The following is a 15,969-nucleotide window of genomic DNA, read 5'->3' as shown; positions in this document are numbered from 1 at the left end:
AACTCCGAAATAGAACCAAGCAAAGCGTGAGGAATGCCAAAATCAGACATGCCCGCTCTGTCGTATGCGGCATATCAAAACCTGCTGCACTGTGGAAAAAGCTGCGCAGTTTCGGGACAGGGAAGCGAAGATCTGACGCTGTTTATCAAGCGTCTGCAGAAGAATTAAATGATTTCTTCTCAACAGCTGTAAACCGCCACGCAGCGACAAATTACCAGCCCCAAGATATCAATCTCTCGAGAGACAAGTTTTTCCTAAAACATGTCACTACCGGCACAGTACACAAGGCAATTATGAGAATCTCTTCCGAGGCAGTAGGAAATGATGGAGTGAGCATTGGCTTGAGTAAGAACGTCGTAAACACTATTACTCCAGTCATCACAGACATCTTCAACCTGTCTCTTGTCAGTAGTACATATCCTACTGAGTGGAAGCAAAGTTTAATTCAACCTATACCCAAGACTGACAACCCTAAGTCGCCAGGAGACTACAGGCCGATCAGCATACTTCCTGCAATATCTAAAGCCCTAGAATACATCGTCCATGAACAGCTGACGGATTACCTCAAAACTCATAACATCCACGACAAATATCAGTCAGGCTTTCGAAAGCACCATAGTACAGCAACTGCATTAATCAAAGTAACTGATGACATTAAACATGCTATGGACAGACGTGAAGCTACCATCCTAACACTGCTTGACTTTAGTAAGGCTTTTGATACAGTTGACTTTGATATATTACTAATTAAAATGAAGCAGCTGAATTTCTCAAACAGCGCAATACACTGGTTCGACAGCTACCTCAAAAACAGAAGTCAACAAGTCATTTGTGGGTCGGAAAAGTCATCATGGAAAAACGTGCGCTCTGGAGTTCCCCAAGGCTCCGTCCTTGGTCCATTACTCTTCTCACTGTACATTAATGATATTTCTTCAGTGATTCACTCCTGCAACTACCATCTATATGCCGACGACATCCAACTGTACATAAGTGCAAGCCCCAAGAACATTGCTGACGCAGTAGCGAGTATGAACGCAGATCTTTGCTCTGTTTCTCGATGGGCACAGAACCTAGGTCTGAAACTAAACCCCAAGAAATCCCAGGTCATACTTATATTTCATCCAAAGTTAGTCAGTCGGTACTTTCGCGAAACAGTCCCTCAAATACTCCTCAATGGTACCCAACTACCATACCAAAAAACAGTAAAGGACCTTGGAATAATCTTGGATGAACACCTAAACTGGGAAGAACAAACAGTCACAGCTTGCCGGAAATCGCTCTCCTCCCTACATGCAATTCAAAAATTTATAAAAATATTTCCAACCCATGTTAAACAAAAATTAGTCCAAACACTAATCTTGCCTAATCTTTACTACTGTGATGTAGTTCAACACTGCACAAATAGTGAAAATTCGAGATGCCTCGAGCTAGTGATGAACGCTTGCGTTAGATACGTATGCAATATACGGTTGTATGATCATATCAGTCCTTCATACTCCCAGCTAGGTTGGATACGCCCACATAAGGCACGCGATCTCCACACGATGTGCTTACTTCATCGATTTCTTAGCCACTGGTGCCCCCAATACTTATCTTCTCACATTAAACACCTATCATCATTCCACAACTGCAGTACCAGATCGGATACGTCTAGCATCTTGGCTGTACCTTTACATAACACAAAATCTTTCTCCGTGTCATTCTCCATCTCAGCCATACGACTATGGAACGCGCTCCCCTGTGATCTGCGTCTTATCCAGAACCACTCCACATTCAAGAGGGAACTCAAGACTTACATATTAAGAACGGTATAGCCACCATTGTTGTGCCCCGCTCATCTTTTTCTTTCTCCTCTCCATCATAGCTTCGAATTTCACCATTCTATTTCTCTTCCTCTAACCTATCTACCTCTTCTATATCTCTTTCATCCCATTCCATCGTCTTATGTCTCTGCTTGATGAGAATAGCTCACAAGCTGCAAGAATATAACGAGAAAATTCCCAACTAGCAATAGGACTGACATTCATAAAAGAAAAATATGTTTACTTTCATATACATAGTCATTATTATTATTATTATTATTCTTGATTGTTATAATTATTTTTTGATTGTTATAATTATCATTGTACTACTTTTATAATCTATATTTTGTTTCTTTAACATTAATACTGTATAACATGTTATATGTCCTTAATGTTCTGTAGAAACTGAAATTTGTTGAATCTGAGTATGCCTGGTTAGGTGTAAGAGAGGGCCTGAAGGCCCTAATCTTGCCAGGTAAAATAAATGCATAAATAAATAAATAAATATTTCCCACATGCTCCTTTCTCTATTTGAGTTTCAGCGTTCTTCTATAGCACCACATCTCAAATGCTTTTATTCTCTTCCATTCCGGCTTTCCCATAACCCATGTTTCACTATTATACAGTGCTGTGCTCCAAAAGTACATTCTCAGAAATGTCTTCCTGGAATGAATTTCCATGTTTGACACTAGCAAACCTCTTTTGGCCAATTTAATCCGAGAAATTCGCTCTTGGTCTTCTAGTGTTGTTGCACGCTCTTGGCACTTGTACATATTTATTTTAATTATTTATTCGAATAACGCTTGTGGAGGGTACGATAAACCAACTCTGGTTTTGCTTATTTGAGTTTGATTTTCGTTGTTTCTAAGCCTATTTTATCCTTTGAGAGTGTCGTTCCTTTTCATACTGGCTCCACTTTCTTTCTTTTAGACTTCTTTGTTTTCTGAAACACTGCCTTCTTGTTGCTTCGCTAAAATGTAATCTGTTCCGTATTACGTCCATTCTAACTCTTGTGTTTTCCATATTTTTGTCAATTTCGGTGAACCATGTGGGTTTAGATATGTAGCTGTTCAGTATGTTAAAGAGCTACATGGTTAGTCTGTTATTATCCACTCGGTGTAAGTGTCCATAAACCTGTAGTCCTCTTTTCCTCATTACATCAGTTAGCTTTTCCATGTTCAAGTATGGCTCTTTGATTGATCTTAATTTGTATTTAACATTAAGAAGTTCCAGAATTTTCCTTAGAAATCTTATTTCAACTTTTTCCAGTTTTACAAGATCCTCAGATCTTGTTAGTTTCAGTGTTTTTGCTGCATACAATGTTTGAGGCCTTAATATTGTTTGACAGCGTCGTAGTTTTGTTTCCAGGAAGACATTGTTTTGTTACATTTTTTCTGTCATTTGTAATGCCCTATCCACTTTACGTACTCGGTTTCCTATGCCTATTTTTTCTTTTATGTTGCTTGTTATCCATTCTCTTAGTTGGTTTTACGTCTTTTATTGTAATGAATTTTATGATCTTGAGGGGCATCATGGATATTTGTCATGAAACGTACTTTTTTTTCAAATGATATTTTTAGTCGTATTTTGTCTGCTTGTTTCTGGAGTTCTGTGACTTGCAACTATCCAGTGAGTCAGTAATTCATGTCACGTTATCTACAAAAGCTAGACAGTCTATGATGACTTTATTTGGGTTACTTCCTAGTTGAACATACTGCTGATGGATTTTCTCTATTCTCTTACCTTCTGTAACGCGCAGTTAAAAAGTAGGATTGACAAATCGTCTCTGTCTTACTCCTGATTTTATTTCAAAGGGTTTTAACAGTTCTCCCATAAATTTTAGTCTTAATGTAGAGTTTTTTAAACTTCATTTAATTATTTCTGTTGGTTTGCTGCCAAATCCAAATTCCTTTATGGCTCTGAGCACTATGGGACTTAACTTCTGAGGTCATCGGTCCCCTAGAACTTAGAACTACTTAAACCTAACTAACCTAAGGACATCACACACACCCATGCCCGACGGAGGATTCGAACCTGCGAACGTAGCGGTCGCCCGGTTCCAGACTGTAGTGCCTAGAACCACTCGGCCACCCCGGCCGGCAATTCCTTTATAATACTGATTAGTGGATTTCTATCAGATATGTCATATGGCTTTTTAAAGTCTTCAGAAGTTGTCAGATATTTCAAATTTCTGATATTCCTCCATTTATTATGTTCCTTAGATTTAGTACTTGCCCTACAAAAGACTTTCCCTTCCTAAATCTTGCTTAGTACTCTTCTAGTTATGGATCGAGTAATCCTTCAGCACTCTTTAAACGTGCCATGGAGAAGATCTGATATGTCACTGGCAACAGGGAGACCCCGCCATAATTGTTATGATCAGTTTTTTTCCCTTTTTTATGTAGTGAATGTATTAATGTCGATGTCCATACTGATGGTAGCTACTGGTTGTCTTAATTTCCTTAACTATGTCTGTTAGACATAAAATAATGTTGTCAGTTGAGTGTTTCCACAATTCAGCAACTATATTGTCTTCTCCTGATGCCTTGTTATTTTTAAGTTGTTTTATGAGTTCTCTGATTTCCTCTGTCGTTGGTGACATTTAGTCTGGTTGCATTTGGGTTGCATTATCAAAATGAAATTCTTCTTTTGGTGGATCGCAGCTGAGTAGTTCGTTTAAGGAGACGCAAGTCTCCTGCAGTTCTGTTGTTACATGCGGTCTTCTGTGATTTTGGGTCTATAAACTGTAAATATGGTTTCTACTTCTTCAAAATGGTTTGAGTATTTTATGAATGTCCTTTCTGTTGTCTACTTAAAATGCAGGGAATTTAAGGAGATGGGTCGTAGATAAACTGAAAGAACCAGAGGTTGTACAGAGGTTCAGGAAGAGCATAAGGGAATAATTGACAGGAATGGGGGAAAGAAATACAGTAGAAGAAGAATGGGTAGCTTTGAGGGATGAAATAGTGAAGGCAGCAGAGGATCAAGTAGGTAAAAAGACGAGGGCTAGTAGAAATCCATGGTTGCTGAATTTAACTGATGAAAGGAGAAAATACAAAAATGCAGTAAATGAATCAGGCAAAAAGGAATACAAACGTCTCAAAAATGAGATCGACAGTAAGTGCAAAATGGCTAAGCAGGGATGGTTAGAGGACAAATGTAAGGACGTAGAGGCTTATCTCACGAGGGGTAAGACAGATACTGCCTAGAGGAAAATTAAAGAGACCTTTGGAGAAAAGAGAACCACTTGCATGAATATCAAGAGCTCAGATGGAAACCCAGCAAAGAAGGAAAGGCACAAAGTTGGAAGGAGTATATAGAGGGTCTATAAAGGGGCGATGTTCTTGAGACAATATTCTGGAAATGGAAGAGGATGTAGATGAAGATGAAATGGGAGATATGATACTGCGTGAAGAGTTTGAAAGAGCACTGAAAGACCTAAGTCAAAACAAGGCCCCAGGAGTAGAGAACATTCCATTAGAACTACTGACAGCCTTGAGAGAGCCAGTCCGGACAAAACTCTACCATCTGATGAGCAAGACGTATGATACAGGCGAAATACCCTCAGACTTAAAGAAGAATATAATAATCCCAATCTCAAAGAATGCAGGTGTTGACAGATGTGAAAATTACCGAACTTTCAGTTTAATAAGTCACAGCTGCAAAATACTAACGCGAATTCCTTACAGACGAATGGAAAAACTGGTAGAAGACGACCTTGGGGAAGATCAGTTTGGATTCCGTAGAAATGTTGGAACACGTGAGGCAATACTTACCCTATGACTTACCTTAGAAGAAAGATTAAGGAAAGGCAAACCTACGTTTCTAGTATTTGTAGAGTTAGAGAAAGCTTTTGACAATGTTGACTGGAATACTCTCCTTCAGATTCTGAAGGTGGCAGGGGTAAAATACAGGGAGCGAAAGGCAATTTACAATTTGTACAGAAATCAGATGGCAGTTATTAGAGTCGAGGGGCATGAAAGGGAAGCAGTGGTTGAGAAGGTAGTGAGGCAGGGTTGTAGCCTCTCCACGATGATATTCAGTCTGTATATTGAGCAAGCAGTAAAGGAAACAAAAGAAAAGTTCGGAGTAGGTATTAAAATCCATGGAGAAGAAATAAAAACTTTGAGGCTCGCCGATGACATTGTAATTCTGTCAGAGACAGCAAAGGACTTGGAAGAGCAGTTGAATGGAATGGACAGTGTCTTGAAAGGAGGGTATATGCTAAACATCAACAAAAGCAAAACAAGGATAATGGTTTGTAGTCGAATTAAGTCGGGTGATGCTAAGGGAATTAGATTAGGAAATGAGACACTTAAAGTAGTAAAGGAGTTTTGCTATTTGGGGAGCAAAATAACTGATGATGGTCGAAGTAGAGAGGATATAAAATGTAGATTGGTGATGGCAAGGAAAGCGTTTCTGAAGAAGAGAAATTTGTTAACATCGAGTATTGATTTAAGTGTCAGGAAGTCGTTTCTGAAAGTATTTGTATGGAGTGTAGCCATGTATGGAAGTGAAACATTGACAATAAATATTCTCTTCTTGTCTAACAAGAAGAGAATAGAAGCTTTCGAAATGTGGTGCTACAGAAGAATGTTGAATTTAGATGGGTAGATCACATAACAAATGAGAATATATTGTACAGAATTGGGGAGAAGCGGAGATTGTGGCACAACTTGACTAGAAGAAGGTACCGGTTGGTAGGACATGTTGTGGGGCATCAAAGGATCACCAATTTAGTACTGGCGGGCCGCGTGGAGGGTAAAAATCGTAGAGGGAGACCAAGAGATGAATACACTAAGCAGATTCTGAAGGATGTAGGTTGCAGTAGGTACTGGGAGATGAAGAAGCTTGCACAGGATAGAGTAGCATGGAGAGCTGCATCAAATCAGTCTCAGGACTGAAGACCACAGCAACAACTTAAAATGCGACTCAATTCACGTAAGTTGATTTTTGTATATTGTACTCTGATCATTTGGAGACCTTTTGATGCATACTTCCTTGCTTTTATAATGTTTTTCCTGTTATTACTATTTTTATTTGCATCCAGATATTCCAAGTTCGTTGCCTCTTTATAATTTGCACATCACAATTATCATTCCGCCAACCATGTCTCCATTCCTTTTTAGGACGGATAGTTTCTTCTGTAGTCTCAATAACGTCTTTTTTAAGTTTTTCCCAACATTTAGATATTTCTCCCAACTGAATTTTGTAATCATTTTCTCCAGGTAACTTCTGTATGTCAAACTTCTCGTTTGCTATTGTTTTTTTCCAACTCTTGGTCTAACCTTTAACTTAATCATAGTAGTACATATTGTATATGTTGTGTATTACCCGTATTTCCTTATACCTTGTCGCTATGTCTCTCAGACTTTCGTAAACCCTGCAACATTTTACATTGTCGAACACTTTTTCCAGGTCGACAAATCCTCTGAATGTGTCTTGATTTTTTCAAGCTTGTTTACACTATTAACGACGAAAAACGTTATAAATGGCTCTCTGATACCTTTATCTTTCCTATGCCAAACTAATACTCATCTAAGAGAGCCTCAACTTTCTTTTAGATTCTTCTGTACATCATTCTTGTCAGCACCTTGGATGCATGAGCTGTTATGCTGATTGTGCGTCAATTCTCGAACTTTTCGGCTATTGCTATCTTCAGAATTGTTCTGATGACGTTTCTTCGAAAATCTGATGGTATATCGCCAGTCCCACACATTCTAAATACCAATTTGAAAAGTCGTTTTGTTGTCACTTCCCGTAATGATTTCAGAAATTTGATGGAATGTTATCTGTTTCTCCTGCCTTATCTGATCGTAAGTCATCCAAAGCACCAAAGGTAAGGTCCCGAGCAAGACTACCTGCAACACTCCGTGGCCGCCTGCAGGCACGGATGGTGAGATATCGGTCTTCTTGTGGTATTGTACACTGTGGACGTCCCGTACTGTAGCGCGTGGACACGTTTCCTGTCTGCTGGAATCGATGCCATAATCGTGAGGTCACACTTTGTGGCACACGGAGGGCCCGTGCTACGTTGAGTGTAGTTCGATGCATCTGCTGAAATTTGGCTTTTCGTCTTTCTTCCTAATAACAGAGTTAAAATCACTACCAAATACGACCCTGATTCATGTCATCGTTTGCAAACGCGGTCCTCGCCTCTCTACGACTGCTTCCAGACGAAGCATACACATTTACAAAGACTGTACCTTCTATTAGCGCTGATATTTCCCTAAAGCTTTCTAGTTTCAGCCACTTGAATTTCGTCTTTTGTTAATATCGTCTTACCCACACTTCCAGATCTGCATTTTCACATAGATCGTCAGTTTCGACTTCTTGTTGTCAACATATACCTATTTCATCCACGTATAAGAACTATTGGAGACAGGTCAGTCTGAAATTAGTTGATATGCCGTTTATATTTAAAGCACAAATTTTATAGTTTGTGTTTTTTGGTTGTGAATTAATTTTTTTTAGTTCCTGTGTCTCTACTTCTTGTTCCTGATCTATTAATGAGATTGGATTTTGGAGTGAGAGTGAGATTAGGCTTCGTCTCTGTTTTCCTATATTTTCACTTGGTTCTGCTCGACCCCACAATCCCCAGCTGCTGTACTTACTTTCCTCCCATACGACTGTCTGTAGACATTTGATGTGCGGCATACGAATCACTTCTGAATCAGACTCTGTTATATATTCAGTCTCGGTGTCCCCTTAGCCTGCATTGGAAGATGTTGTAGACTCTTTGTTTACATCGTTTTGCCCCCCTTCGTTACGACTCGCAGAATTTTTCTCGTAGACTTCTCTTCGGAACTTGACCCAGCTTTTCTCTGCCAGCAGACTAAGTCACGTCCATCTGTGGTGATTCTATTGTTTCTCACGGTGAATTCGCATATGTTACCGTTGGATGTAAATCCATTTATGAGGTTCATTCAAGTGAAACCTGGACAGTGGGTCTACCTTTGCCTTAATGTAAGATGGCACCACATAACTGCGGTACGGTGGCGTCATCTATTGGTAGAGAGAATGAAGCGTGCACACCGTTTGATGTCGCATAGCGCCAGTATGGTTTCACACCAAAGGGAGGGTGGTCACACAAGGTACTGTCCACTACCGAACATGCAGGCGAGTAAGCAGGAAAACGAGGAGTGATTCGATGTTTGGGGGCAGAGGGATTTGCAGGCAGTGAAATGTATCGACGGTGAAGACTGTGTACGGCGAGTACAGCCTGAGTCGTTCCAGTGTTGTGGAATGGCGCAAAGGATTCCTTGAGAGGCGCGAGTCATTGGAAGACGATGCTCGTTCTGGACAGGCTCATCGTGTCATCACACCGGAAATGGTTGTGCAAGTGAATGCTTTAATCTTGACAACCTCAGAAACACTGTGGACGAGATCCATCGGTTACTGGGTATTAGCGTTGGCATCGCCCACACCATAATGCACCAACACGTGACCTTTCGAAAAATCTGTTCGCAGTTGGTTCCCCACCAACTGACCGCCGAACAGCGCAATACTTGAATGGCGCTGTCTTTGAGTCATCTGCAACGTTATCATGAGGAGGAATACGGCTTTGTATCGCGTATTTTCACAGGTGACAGAATATGGTGTCACCGTTTTGAACCGGGAAGCAAGCCTCACAGAAAGCAGTGGAAACATGCGACTTCACCATCTCCAAAGAAATCAAAGGCTGTGCACACCAGTTCTGGTAAGGTCATGATGTTGTTCTTTTTTGACCACAAGGGCCCACTGCTTGTCCAGTTCCTGGAACGGGGAACCAACATCAATGCCCAGCGTTATCAAGTCACTTTACAAAACCTTAGACGAGCTATCAAGTCGAAACGCCGAGGCATGTTGTCCAATGGCGTTGTCCTCCTGCATGAGAATGCCCGCCCACGCACGGCTGATGGGGTGAAGACGACTTTGCAGCAGTTTCGTTGGGAAACGCTGCAACCGACCTTCACCCTGTGTTTGGATCTCTAAAACAAGCTATTCGCGGATATTGATTCGCAATGGACGACGAAGTGTGTGAGTGGGTCCAGGCCTGGATCCGACAGCAGCCTACCAGCTTCTTCAAGGATGGAAACGACCGGCTAGTGTCGCAGTGGGACAAATGTGTCAACAGTTTTGGCGCCCTATTTTTGAGTGTGTGTACTGTGTATAACTACATTTTTGAGTTAATAAAATCGTTACGGTTACTTTAAACTAGTGACCGGGTTTCATTTCAATGCCTCTTACAGCTTCATGACTTGTCTCCCGAGCACCGCCCATCACGCCACAACGAACGATCTAGGTCACGGACGTTTCTGAGCTGATTGTTGTAAGCTATCCGACAACGATTGCAATGTCTCTTTGAGGACCGGAGTGTTTAACAATGCTAGTATCAGCTGTGCTATCATCTTGAGCTACATTGCTGGCATGAGCTTCATGACTGGTAAAGGGTCAATATTTTCGTTTGTAAATCGGCCTGACTCTTTCAATGTACGCCTAAAGGCGGAAAGACATGTTTGTCGGAAACGTTTGGTACGTAATTTCCGTGTCCAGGCTTAAAATTTACAGCCTAGGGATCATTAACAGCAACAGAATTGCTTTCAGCTGCTGTGGGGCTGTTTGACACCGTTTCGTCACACATTCCTGCTACGAGGTTCAGATCAAGACGGAATTTTCATCTGGGCTAGTGTAATTTGGCGTTATCTGTTTCGTTACATGTAAAGCATGTAGTTGCCCCATCTAGGAAAAGTATGCTTGTTAGCTCCAATACTCATTTTGATAAATCTGATTCCATTAGGGATGGGAGAACGGAAAAGTCTGACAAGACCTCGTTCCGAACTACACTAACGTCTAAAAATGTTCAAATGTGTGTGAAATCTTATGGGACTTAACTGCTAAGGTCATCAGTGCCTAAGCTTACACACTACTTAACCTAAATTATCCTAAGGACGAACACACACACCCATGCCCGAGGGAGGACTCGAACTTCCACCGGGACCAGCCGCACAGTCCATGACTGCAGCGCCGCAGACCGCTCGGCTAATCCCGCGCGGAACACGAACGTCTCCCCGGTTGCAATCTGAATTTTACACGTTGTTTGAATCCTTCATTGGGATGTGAAAGACACGCACATATGTCAAGTTGCCTTCGACTGGACTAATGGTAAACTTAGCAACAGGTCTTGTTGCTAACGTTAACTCAAAGTTGCAAATATAATCACGGATTAATCGCTCGTACACTAAGTTAGAGCAAATTGCGAAATAGTATATTGACTTGTTAGTATTCATCTGTACACTCTCTATTTGGTTGCATGTTATTTTCATGTAATTCATTACCCATCTCTGGATTTCGATAGCTGTTGGCCTCTCGGTGTCCTTAACAAATTCCAGTTTCACAGTATTCTTTCAGAGGAAGGTTTCCATTGTAGTTTTACTTTATTCTTTTCCACACACTGAGGAAATTATAAGGACTATCACTTTCACTATCAGGAGTAGGTTTAATAATGAATAAAAAAATAGGATTACGGCTAAGCTACTACCAACAGCATAGTGAACGCATTATTGTGGCCAAGATAGACACGAAGCCCATGCCTATTACAGTAGTACATCTACATCTACATCTACATTTATACTCCGCAAGCCACCCATAGGTGTGTGGCGGAGGGCATTTTACGTGCCACTGTCATTACCTCCCTTTCTTGTTCCAGTCACGTATGGTTCGCGGGAAGAACGACTGTCTGAAAGCCTCCGTGCGCGCTCGAATCTCTCTGATTTTACATTCGTGATCTCCTCGGGAGGTATAAGTAGGGGGAAGCAATATATTCGATACCTCATCCAGAAACGCACCCTCTCGAAACCTGGCGAGCAATCTACACCGCGATGCAGAGCGCCTCTCTTGCAGAGTTTGCCACTTGAGTTTATTAAACATCTCCGTAACGCTATCACGGTTACCAAATAACCCTGTGACGAAACGCGCCACCCTTCTTTGGATCTTCTCTATCTCCTCCGTCAACTCGATCTGGTACGGATCCCACACTCATGAGCAATACTCAAGTATAGGTCGAACGAGAGTTTTGTAAGCCACCTCCTTTGTTGATGGACTACATTTTCTAAGCACTCTCCCAATGAATCTCAACCTGGTACCCCCCTTACCAACAATTAATTTTATATGATCATTCCACTTCAAATCGTTCCGCACGCATACTCCCAGATATTTTACAGAAGTAACTGCTACCAGTGTTTGTTCCGCTATCATATAATCATACAATAAAGGATCCTTCTTTCTATGTATTCGCAATACATTACATTTGTCTATGTTAAGGGACAGTTGCCACTCCCTGCACCAAGTGCCTATCCGCTGCAGATCTTCCTGCATTTCGCTACAATTTTCTAATGCTGCAACTTCTCTGTATACTACAGCATCATCCGCGAAAAGCCGCATGGAACTTCCGACACTATCTACTAGGTCATTTGTATATATTGTGAAAAGCAATGGTCCCATAACACTCCCCTGTGGCACGCCAGAGGCTACTTTAACGACTGTAGACGTCTCTCCATTGATAACAACATGCTGTGTTCTGTTTGCTAAAAACTCTTCAATCCAGCCACACAGCTGATCTGATATTCCGTAGGCTCTTACTTTGTTTATCAGGTGACAGTGCGGAACTGTATCGAACGCCTTCCGGAAGTCAAGAAAAATAGCATCTACCTGGGAGCCTGTATCTAATATGTTCTGGGTCTCATGAACAAATAAAGCGAGTTGGGTCTCACACGATCGCTGTTTCCGGAATCCATGTTGATTCCTACATAGTAGATTCTGGGTTTCCAAAAACGACATGATACTCGAGCAAAAAACATGTTCTAAAATTCTACAACAGATCGACGTCAGAGATATAGGTCTATAGTTTTGCGCAACTGCTCGACGACCCTTCTTGAAGACTGGGACTACCTGTGTTCTTTTCCAATCATTTGGAACCCTCCGTTCCTCTAGAGACTTGCGGTACACGGCTGATAGAATGGGGCAAGTTCTTTCGCGTACTCTGTGTAGAATCGAATTGGTATCCCGTCAGGTCCAGTGGACTTTCCTCTGTTGAGTGATTCCAGTTGCTTTTCTATTCCTTGGACACTTATTTCGATGTCAGCCATTTTTTCGTTTGTGCGAGGATTTAGAGAAGGAATTGCAGTGCGGTCTTCCTCTGTGAAACAGCTTTGGAAAAAGGTGTTTAGTATTTCAGTTTTACGCGTGTCATCCTCTGTTTCAATGCCATCATCATCCCGGAGTGTCTGGATATGCTGTTTCGAGCCACTTACTGATTTAACGTAAGACCAGAACTTCCTAGGATTTTCTGTCAAGTCGGTACATAGAATTTTACTTTCGAATTCACTGAACGCTTCACGCATAGCCCTCTTTACGCTAACTTTGACATCGTTTAGCTTCTGTTTGTCTGAGAGGTTTTGGCTGCGTTTAAACTTGGAGTGAAGCTCTCTTTGCTTTCGCAGTAGTTTTCAACTAGCTATGCAGATGATGAAGAAATTGATGAAATGTATGATGAGATAAAAGAAATTATTCAGGTAGTGAAGGGAGACGAAAATTTAATAGTCATGGGTGACTGGAATTCGAGAGTAGGAAAAGGAAGAGAAGGAAACGTAGTGGGTGAATATGGATTGGGGGAGAGAAATGAAAGAGAAAGCCGTCTGGTAGAATTATGCACAGAGCATAACTTAATCATAGCTAACACTTGGTTCAAGAATCATAAAAGAAGGTTGTATACATGGAAGAATCCTGGAGATACGAGAAGGTATCAGATAGATTAAATAACGGTAAGACAGAGATTTAGGAACCAGGTTTTAAACTATAAGACATTTCCAGGGGCAGATGTGGACTCTGACCACAATCTATTGGTTATGAACTGTAGATTAAAACTGAAGAAACTGCAAAAAGGTGGGAATTTAAGGAGATGGTACCTGGATAAACTGACTAAACCAGAGGTTGTACAGAGTTTCAGGGAGAGCATAAGGAAGCAATTGACAGGAATGGGGGAAAGAAATACAATAGAAGAAGAATGGCTGGCTCTGAGGGATGAGGTAGTGAAGGCAGCAGAGGATCAAGTAGGTAAAAAGATGAGGGCTAGTAGAAATCCTTGGGTAACAGATGAAATATTGAATTTAATTGATGAAATGAGGAAATATAGAAACGCAGTAAATGGAGCAGGCCAGAGGGAATACAAACGTCTCAAAACTGAGATCGACAGGAACTGCAAAATGACTAAGCAGGGATGGCTAGAGGACAAATGAAAGGATGTAGGGGCTTATTTCACGAAGGGTAAGATAGATACTGCCTACAGGAAAATTAAAGAGACCTTTGGAGAAAAGAGTGCCACTTGTATGAATATCAAGAGCTCAGATGGAAACCCAGTTCTAAGCAAAGAAGGGAAAGCAGAAAGGTGGAAGGAGTATATAGAGGGTCTATACAAGAGCGATGTACTTGAGGACAATATTATGGAAATGGAAGAGGATGTAGATGAAGATGAAATGGGAGATACGATACTGCGTGACAGAGCACTGAAAGACCTGAGTCGAAACAAGGCCCCAGGAGTAGACAACATTCCATTGGTACTACTGACGACCTTGGGAGAGCCAGTCCTGACAAAACTCTACCATTTGGTGAGCAAGATGTATGAGACAGGCGAAATACCCTTAGACTTCAAGAAGAATATAATAATTCCAATCCCAAAGTAAGCAGGTGTTGACAGATCTGAAAATTCCCGAACTATCAGTTTAATAAGTCACAGCTGCAAAATACTAACACAAATTCTTTACAGACGAATGGAAAAACTAGTAGAAGCCGACCTTGGGGAAGATCAGTTTGGATTCCGTAGAAATATTGGAGCACGTGAGGCAATACTGACCCTATGGCTTATCTTAGAAGCTAGATTAAGGATAGGCAAACCTACATTTCTAGCATTTGTAGACTTAGAGAAAGCTTTTGACAATGTTGACTGGAATACTCTCTTTCACATTCTAATGGTGGCAGGGGTAAAATACAGGGAGCGAAAGGCAATTTACAATTTGTACAGAAACCAGATAGCAGTTATAAGAGTCGAGGGGCATGAAAGGGAAGCAGCGGTTGGGAAGGGAGTGAGACAGGGTTGTAGCCTGTCCCCGATGTTATTCAATCTGTATATTGAGCAAGAAGTGAAGGAAACAAAAGAAAAATTCGGAGTAGGTATTCAAGTCCATGGAGAAGAAATAAAAACGTTGAGGTTCGCCGATGACATTGTAATTCTGTCAGAGACAGCAAAGGACTTGGAAGAGCACTTCAACGGTATGGACAGTGTCTTGAGAGGAGGATATAAGATGAACATCAACAAAAGCAAAACGAGGATAATACACTCCTGGAAATTGAAATAAGAACACCGTGAATTCATTGTCCCAGGAAGAGGAAACTTTATTGACACATTCCTGGGGTCAGATACATCACATGATCACGCTGACAGAACCACAGGCTCATAGACACAGGCCACAGAGCATGCACAATGTCGGCACTAGTACAGTGTATATCCACCTTTCGCAGCAATGCAGGCTGCTATTCTCCCATGGAGACGATCGTAGAGATGCTGGATGTAGTCCTGTGGAACGGCTTGCCATGCCATTTCCACCTGGCGCCTCAGTTGGACCAGCGTTCGTGCTGAACGTGCAGACCGCGTGAGACGACGCTTCATCCAGTCCCAAACATGCTCAATGGGGGACAGATCCGGAGATCTTGCTGGCCAGGGTAGTTGACTTACACCTTCTAGAGCACGTTGGGTGGCACGGGATACATGCGGACGTGCACTGTCCTGTTGGAACAGCAAGTTCTCTTGCCGGTCTAGGAATGGTAGAACGATGGGTTCGATGACGGTTTGGGTGTACCGTGCACTATTCAGTGTCCCCTCGACGATCACCAGTGGTGTACGGCCAGTGTAGGAGATCGCTCCCCATACCATGATGCCGGGTGTTGGCCCTGTGTGCCTCGGTCGTATGCAGTCCTGATTGTGGCGCTCACCTGCACGGCGCCAAACACGCATACGACCATCATTGGCACCAAGGCAGAAGCGACTCTCATCGCTGAAGACGACACGTCTCCATTCGTCCCTCCATTCACGCCTGTCGCTACACCACTGGAGGCGGGCTGCACGATGTTGGGG

This window comes from Schistocerca serialis, chromosome 1, assembly GCF_023864345.2.
Source record: "Schistocerca serialis cubense isolate TAMUIC-IGC-003099 chromosome 1, iqSchSeri2.2, whole genome shotgun sequence".
NCBI lineage: Eukaryota > Metazoa > Arthropoda > Insecta > Orthoptera > Acrididae > Schistocerca > Schistocerca serialis.
Note: the sequence above shows the minus strand (reverse complement) of the source record.